A 6,999-nucleotide genomic window follows, 5' to 3' on the forward strand; every position below is an offset into this window, starting at 1 on the left:
CACTGTGTCTAGCTATGGGGTTGAGGATATTTCTCAAAAAATTTATGTGTTGGTTGGCCTCAAACAGTGGTTTTTCTCAATCTCAACCTCCCAAATCTAGAATAACAGGTGTGAGCAACTAGTGCCTGGCTACCTTATTATTCTTATACATCAGGGAGTTTAAATGGTATGCTCAATTCTACCCATAAAGTAGGCATAAAATGTCATTGACCAAGCCAACTGTGATAGTGACAAAGTCTAATCGAGTCCATATTACCTAAAGGAAATAAAAATGCATGTCTGGCAAGTGTGAAGCTATGAGTTTAAACTCTAGTACTGTCACGATAGAGAGAGAGAGAGAGAGAGGTGGGGGGGGAGACTCAGTCTGGTAAGAAACCCAGAGGTTGGATTGGTAAGAAAAATAATCCCCTTAAATTTTTAAGATAAAAGTTACTATTTAAAAAATGAACTTCGCAACCTAATTTGGTTGTCCAAGCCTATAATCAGCACTGTGAGGGTGAAGCTGGAGGATCTAATGTTCTGAGGTCAGCCTGGGTTACACAGAGACCCTTGGAAAAAAATTATTTAAGCAAATTCACAGCTAAACTTTTTTTGGTAGTTTATACATTGTCCAGATAAGAGTCACCACACCAAATCTTAAAATGCCTGGCATTTATCAACAATTCTTTTATTTAATCTTTCAACAATTAGAAAGAATGTAGACTTTTTTAAAAAAAATCTCCACTGTCATGAACATAAATTGAGGTTTTTCAGCCAGTTATAAGTTGAATCGAAAAAAATTTTAAAACCCAATAGTGTATTAACATTTTCTCACTCATTTGCCATACTGACAGTGCAAATACAATCTGGTCTAAAATGTACATACTCTCAAACAACAATGTACAACTTAAGGGTCAAACCATACGTATAGCTTCAAAAACCATCTAATTTAGGGCATTCACTAGTTCTAGCTAAGATACATCTAGAACACTGACAAAGTGATCATTTATATATGATATTGTGAAGTAATTTTTTTGAAAAATAAACTTTAGTGAAACAATCCTGAAGGATACACCAGAGAAACGACAGGTTTTATGTTTAAGGTGTCAGCCAATTTGTTTCAGTCACTTTTGAATCCATGTTCTGAGAATTTAAAATTTATTCATCTTTCCCTAAGTTGAGAACTTCCTATCTTGTCAATAGCTAAGTTATGAGTAAAGGAGACTTAGGTGAAATATTTTATTTATCACAATTGCTGTGGTCAATTGCCTAGGATGGACTTCAACAGCTTCATGAAATCTGGGAAATGTTCGTGCATAAGGATATATTGCCTTAGCTGACTTAAAGTTGCCCCATACAATGGTACATTATCAACCCTTAGGGAAGCCTTTTTTAAAAAAGTAACAGATTGAAAAATGGGTTAAAGAGGCAAATATAGTACCTGCCTTTAGAGCCATCAACTCAGGAATTTTCTCAATTATGAAATCTTGCAGAGAAATTTTCTTTCTCAAAATCCAGGTGATGACAACACTCCTTATTCCAGAGCCAACATTTTTTTAAAATCATCACTGTCTTGTGAATCACACCATCTGCTCCATCTACTTCTGTAAATCTACATCCTCATCACCACCCATGTTGTTCATCATCTCAGAGAAACAATCACAATTAGACATGTCTTCGTCTGAATCATCTTCCCAGTCTTTCCAATTTTTGAAATCCATCGTGAGCCAATTAAGCTTTGCCCTTTCTTTTGTTAACCTAGGCCACGACTGGCCAGATTATCCTTTTCTTAAACAACATAAACTTGATCTGTCCTTTTATGCTTGGAATCGTTTGGATCAATACAATTAAAATTCAAATCAAATTAAAATCAATACAATACAATTAAAATTGTCACTTCCTCCAAGACAACTGAAAGTAAGTTTGGATTTTTCCAAGTTTACTTTAACATCTTTACTGTCTTCAACACAAAAATCAATGAAGACATAGTCCCTTCGATCATACCATTTTGCAAAGCAGGCTGCACAGTGAACGGGGTCGGAGAATCGGCAAATGGGGGGGGGCGCAGTGGAGCCCCCTCCTCTGACTCCTCTCTGTGGGGACTCCAGCATTTTCTCTTGGGTCGAAGCCTCTTCTTGCTCCCCTCAGGCCAACAATTCTTTTTTAAAAGAAAAATATGTATAGTATCACCATATATTGTATAGACACAAATGCATGCTATGTGAGTAAATATAAATAGGTAATTATATCACTTCATTGTCTATGTACTATGTTACCCTGTCAGCCCTTTGGAGAGCTAGAGCAGTGAGGCATGCCACAGATAGGGCCTGGCTTCAAGTCCCAGCCTAGTCCCCCAGGTTGGGCTACTCTAGCTCTCTACTCTCTGCCCATCTGTCAACAGGGAATGATGACAATAATCATACTTGCCTCCAGGGATTTCCTGAGCATGAAATAGATTAAAAAATTAAACTCACTGAGCACAGGCCCTTCACACAGTAAGAGTTTACTGTTATTATTACTATAATCATTTTAGCTTTTCCCATCTGAACATTGACAACGAAGCCAAACCAGTTCTGAAAATCAAGTCCATTTCTGCTGAAATACTCACAGACAGTTGGCTCCTGAAGTATAATTAGAGAGGAAGACCCAGCAGCAGGGGACTCCTGCCATTTGAGGAAGGACCTGAGAACATAGCTCCCCAGGATCTAGACTGGGGACCTGGCTAGACTTCCTCTGGTATTCTCAGGCTATGCTAAGGCAGGGGACAGAGTTCTCCTTTCTCAGCCTCTACTTTTGCTCTACTTATGTGTGCAGGGGTGGCCTAGGGCCCAGGTGGGAGGGGTCCACTTCCATATCCACAGGCACGTGCTGTGGTGCAGGTAGGCGTGAACAACCATTGTTTCATAGCAGTCATAGTAAGCAATGCCATTTAAACAGCAAAAATCCTCTCTGTCAGGTGATTTAGCTTTCATTTTCCGACTTGATAATGACAGGGATAAGAAACTGGTTTATCTAGCATTTCCCTCCAATAAAAAGTTAACAATACAGTCAACAATCACTCCTAAAGTGTTAGGACCAATAGGGAGCAGGGAAGGTCTTGGGGAACTGATCAGTACCTAGAGATGATCTAACCCTGAGTTTCCATGAGGAATAGGGGAAATCTAGAAATGTATCCCCAAGTTTAGACTTCAGCATAGAATCTCCTAATGGTTAAATGTTCACACATGTATTACACATGCATACATATACATATGTATACTAATCTAAGTGCCACAACAAAGTCTGTAGCAAATGGATATGTCACTCTAGCATAAAGCAGTGCCCTGGCATTGTAAGTTACGCATGTTTGTTCATGGTTACCCCAGCTTGTACAGGTAGAACAGGGTCTACAGACCAATAGTAAGTAGTGATTTTTTTTTATGAGAGATTCTTCAAGAGTATTCAAACTTCAGTGTGTATGAGAGCCATATGTGGTATGAAAGAGAAGTCGGGCTCATACCTGGAGGTTCTAAGGATATGCCTAGCAGATGGCTCAAAAACATTTTAATAGTCTTTTCAAAAAATAGTTTTAGGGAGAAACTGGGGGAAAGTGAAAGAAAGGGTGACATTGTCCAAGAAAAGGAATGTACTCACTACCTGACCTATGTAATGGTAACATATTATGAAATGATATAACACCTTAATAATAACAATAAGATTGTATTTTTAAAAGTTTCATACTTACAAAAAATTGATAGATAATACAATTCCCATAAATGTAATGCCTAGTTTTTCTTTTATTAATGTTTTCTATTAACATAATGCTTTTGTGACAACAACCAATGTTGATGTAATATTAACTAAAGCTTGTATTTTATTAACACTTCTGCCCTTTTATTTAATGTTCTTGTTCTGTTCCAGAGCCCCATCCAGTTCTGAGTCTCCTTAGGTTCCTGTCAAATATGACTATCAATCCAGCTTTCACTGTTGACATTGACCTTGATGGCCTGGCCTACGTAGTCTCTACCAGGTTTCCCCACTGTAAATACCACTACCATTCTGTACTGTATTCCTTGAAGGAAGTTGCAATATATGGCCATATTTACAGATGGGAGTTGGGTTCCCCCTCCTTGTAGGGCCTCTCCATGAGTAGCTAGACAGATAGCATGCAGTATGTATAATGAGATGTTACTTGCCCTTAAAAAGGAAATTCTGGGGCTGGGAAGGTGGTTCAGTGGTAGAGTGCTTGCCTTGCATACATGAGACCCTACGTTTAGTTCCTCAGCACCATATAAGCAGAAAAAGCCGGAAGTGGCACTGTGGCTCAAGTAGTAGAGCGCTTGCCGTGAGCTGAAGAGCTGAGGGACAGTGCCCAGGACCAGAGTTCAGACCCCACAACCAACAAAGCAAGAAAGAAAGAAAGGAAGGAAGAAAGGAAGGAAGGAAGGAAGGAAGGAAGGAAGGAAGGAAATTCTGACAAATGCTACCACATCAAGGAAGCTCACTGATCCAGACACAAAGGGACAAGAATTGTATGATTCCACTTATGAAAGGTTTCTAGAACACACAGAGACAGAAAGTAGATTGGGGGTTCCTAGTTGATGAATGGATTTGTGGTTTCAGTCCTGTGAGATGAAAAGTATTCTGGTGGTAGTGTTGTGCAATAATGTGAAAGCAATTAATACCGTTCAACTATATGTGTGAAGATAGCTAAGATGATAAGTTTTACATTGTGTGTTCTTTGCCACAGTTGAATCTTTAGCAGAATAAATGAGACAAACGTTAAAACTGGAGGATACAGGTGGGTGGCTCAGAGTCCGATGTATCTGTCACACATCTCCATCTTCCCACGGTGATTTACACCTCACCAGCCTTGGTGGGCATAATTTCCAGGCTTTGCTTACTGAGTTGCCATGTGTTATATCCTACTGGATCCCTACCAGGATAGCCTTCCCCTCCCTGAGTCCTTTTATTATCTCAGATAATAAGAGCTGATGAGTCTTTTCACATATGCCAGACACATGTCTTATCTGCATTCATATGTTTTATCCATGGTAAGCCTATATACTATTCACATTGTTATTGTTTTCATTTTACAGATGAGGAACCTAAATCCCAGAAAGGTTATGTCTAGCCTAAATTGACCTACCTACTAAATGGAGAAGCTGAGCCTGTTCTTAGCCATGAGACTCTACTGCCCCCTAGTGGGAAGACTCAGCCTTTCTCTCCCACAATAACAAGTAACCACAGTCATTTTCTCTTCCTGCTTCATCTAGTAGGATGTCCAGGACTCTCTCCTCCTAGAATCATCTCAGGATTCTCATGTTCTGGTTACACTCCTGATTTAAGAGTCTTTTCATACCTCTCTCATTGTGGAGCTTCTTGGAATGATAGAGAAATTCTTGGACTTCTTGACTACACAAAGTGCACAGGCCCAAACAATTCTCCATATGCCTTCCTTGATCTGAATCTTTGCCAAGGAAGATGGACACACTGGATGGTTACCTAGTTTTCTTTCCCCTTTCTTCCTTTTCTTATGTCTGATCTTATTTCTTTGACTCAGAGCATACTTTTTTCTTTCTGGAGTAAAAACTCAGAGTAACTTAAAATAAGGCCACCTCTGTCTCCTAGCAATCTTCCTGGTGTTTTTCTTTCATCTCCTTTATTCTCTGTTCCAAAGTTCAGTATAGACAGAGGGTGGTGATTCATACCTATAATCCAAGCTATTAGGGAGCTGTAGGAGGATTAAAATTTGAGGTCACCTGGACAAGCAAAGTGCAAGAACCTATCTGACACACACACACACACACACACACACACACACACACACACACACACACACACACACACACACACACACACACCAAGTGGCTCAAATGATGAAGCAGTTGCCTAGCAAATGTATGCAGAGGAGGGAAGGGGGAGGGAGGGAGGGAGGGAGGGAGAGAGAGAGAGAGAGAGTTTCATTTTCTCAGTCTGATATTACTTAGAATCAATTCAAACACGTGTTGCAGAGAACACAAGATTTTGAATGTTGGGGGTTTGAGCCCTGATTTCTTCTCTATTTAAGTGCTCTCTCTCTCTCTCTCTCTCTCTCTCTCTCTCTCTCTCTCTCTCTCTCTCTCTCTCTCTCTCTCTCTCTCTCTCATTTGTTCCAATTCTGGGGCTTGAACTCAAAGCCTGAGTACTATCCCTTAGCTTTTTTGCTCAAGGCTGGTGCGCTAATCCTTGAGCCACAGATCCTCAGATCTCAACTTCCTGACTAGCCACCACAAGCACCTTGTGGTGTTTATATTTCTTAATAGCTTTATTAAATTGTTAATTAAAGCTGATATACACCTTACTATTTTTGGTATTTAACTCAGTGACATTAAGTATGCTTATAGTTCCAATGTGACATACAAGATCTCCAGCAGCACAACAAATTCTTGAGCTGAACTGGTAGTGACAGATGGCAGCAAAAAGATGTACACTGGGGTACTTTTGCCCTTGACTGTAAACTGGGCAGGCCCATGCCTGCCAGAGGAGAAAACTCACTTTTCTAGGGCTTACTAAGGACAAGTACTGAAGCTTTGATGGTTATATTTTTGTTCATTAAGCAATTAATTTCAAATTTTCCTGGATTTTTTTCTTATGACAATAGTGAAAAACTCCTGTATAATTTTAGCAGCAATTAACCTGAATTCAACAGAATTGCTTCTGCAGCAAGGATGGCCCGGCCAGATTTCTGCATGGAAATCTGCTCCCACTCTCCTTCCTGCTCCATTGCAGTGCCATGTCTGCCCTCATCTCATCTACAGCTGTTTTCTCTAGATAGAAGTCGTGGCTATGGGGTGCTTTGAGCAAACATCACCGGATACACTTTGGAGGCAACAGTTGACCTCTCCCCTCACTGGAGGCATCTGTAGCAGACTCGTGTCACATTTTTCTTTCTTCTCACTGGCTCAGTGGCAGAAAATTGCTAGTTTCTGACCTATGACATGAAAGCAAGAAGAGAGAAAGAAAAGACTCACCAATTCCCATATTACAACCTCCAACTGA

General features: G+C 40.0%; 1 pseudogene; it reads right to left on the minus strand.

Annotated features, from left to right (window-relative positions):
* Positions 1-1,426: 1,426 nt before the first annotated feature.
* LOC138814302 (prostaglandin E synthase 3-like) lies at positions 1,427-2,090 on the minus strand (annotated as a pseudogene).
* Between the last annotated feature and the right edge of the window lie 4,909 nt (positions 2,091-6,999).

Source organism: Dipodomys merriami, unplaced genomic scaffold, assembly GCF_024711535.1.
Source record: "Dipodomys merriami isolate MVZ:Mamm:240054 unplaced genomic scaffold, mDipMer1.0.p SCAF_6, whole genome shotgun sequence".
In the NCBI taxonomy this organism is placed as follows: domain Eukaryota; kingdom Metazoa; phylum Chordata; class Mammalia; order Rodentia; family Heteromyidae; genus Dipodomys; species Dipodomys merriami.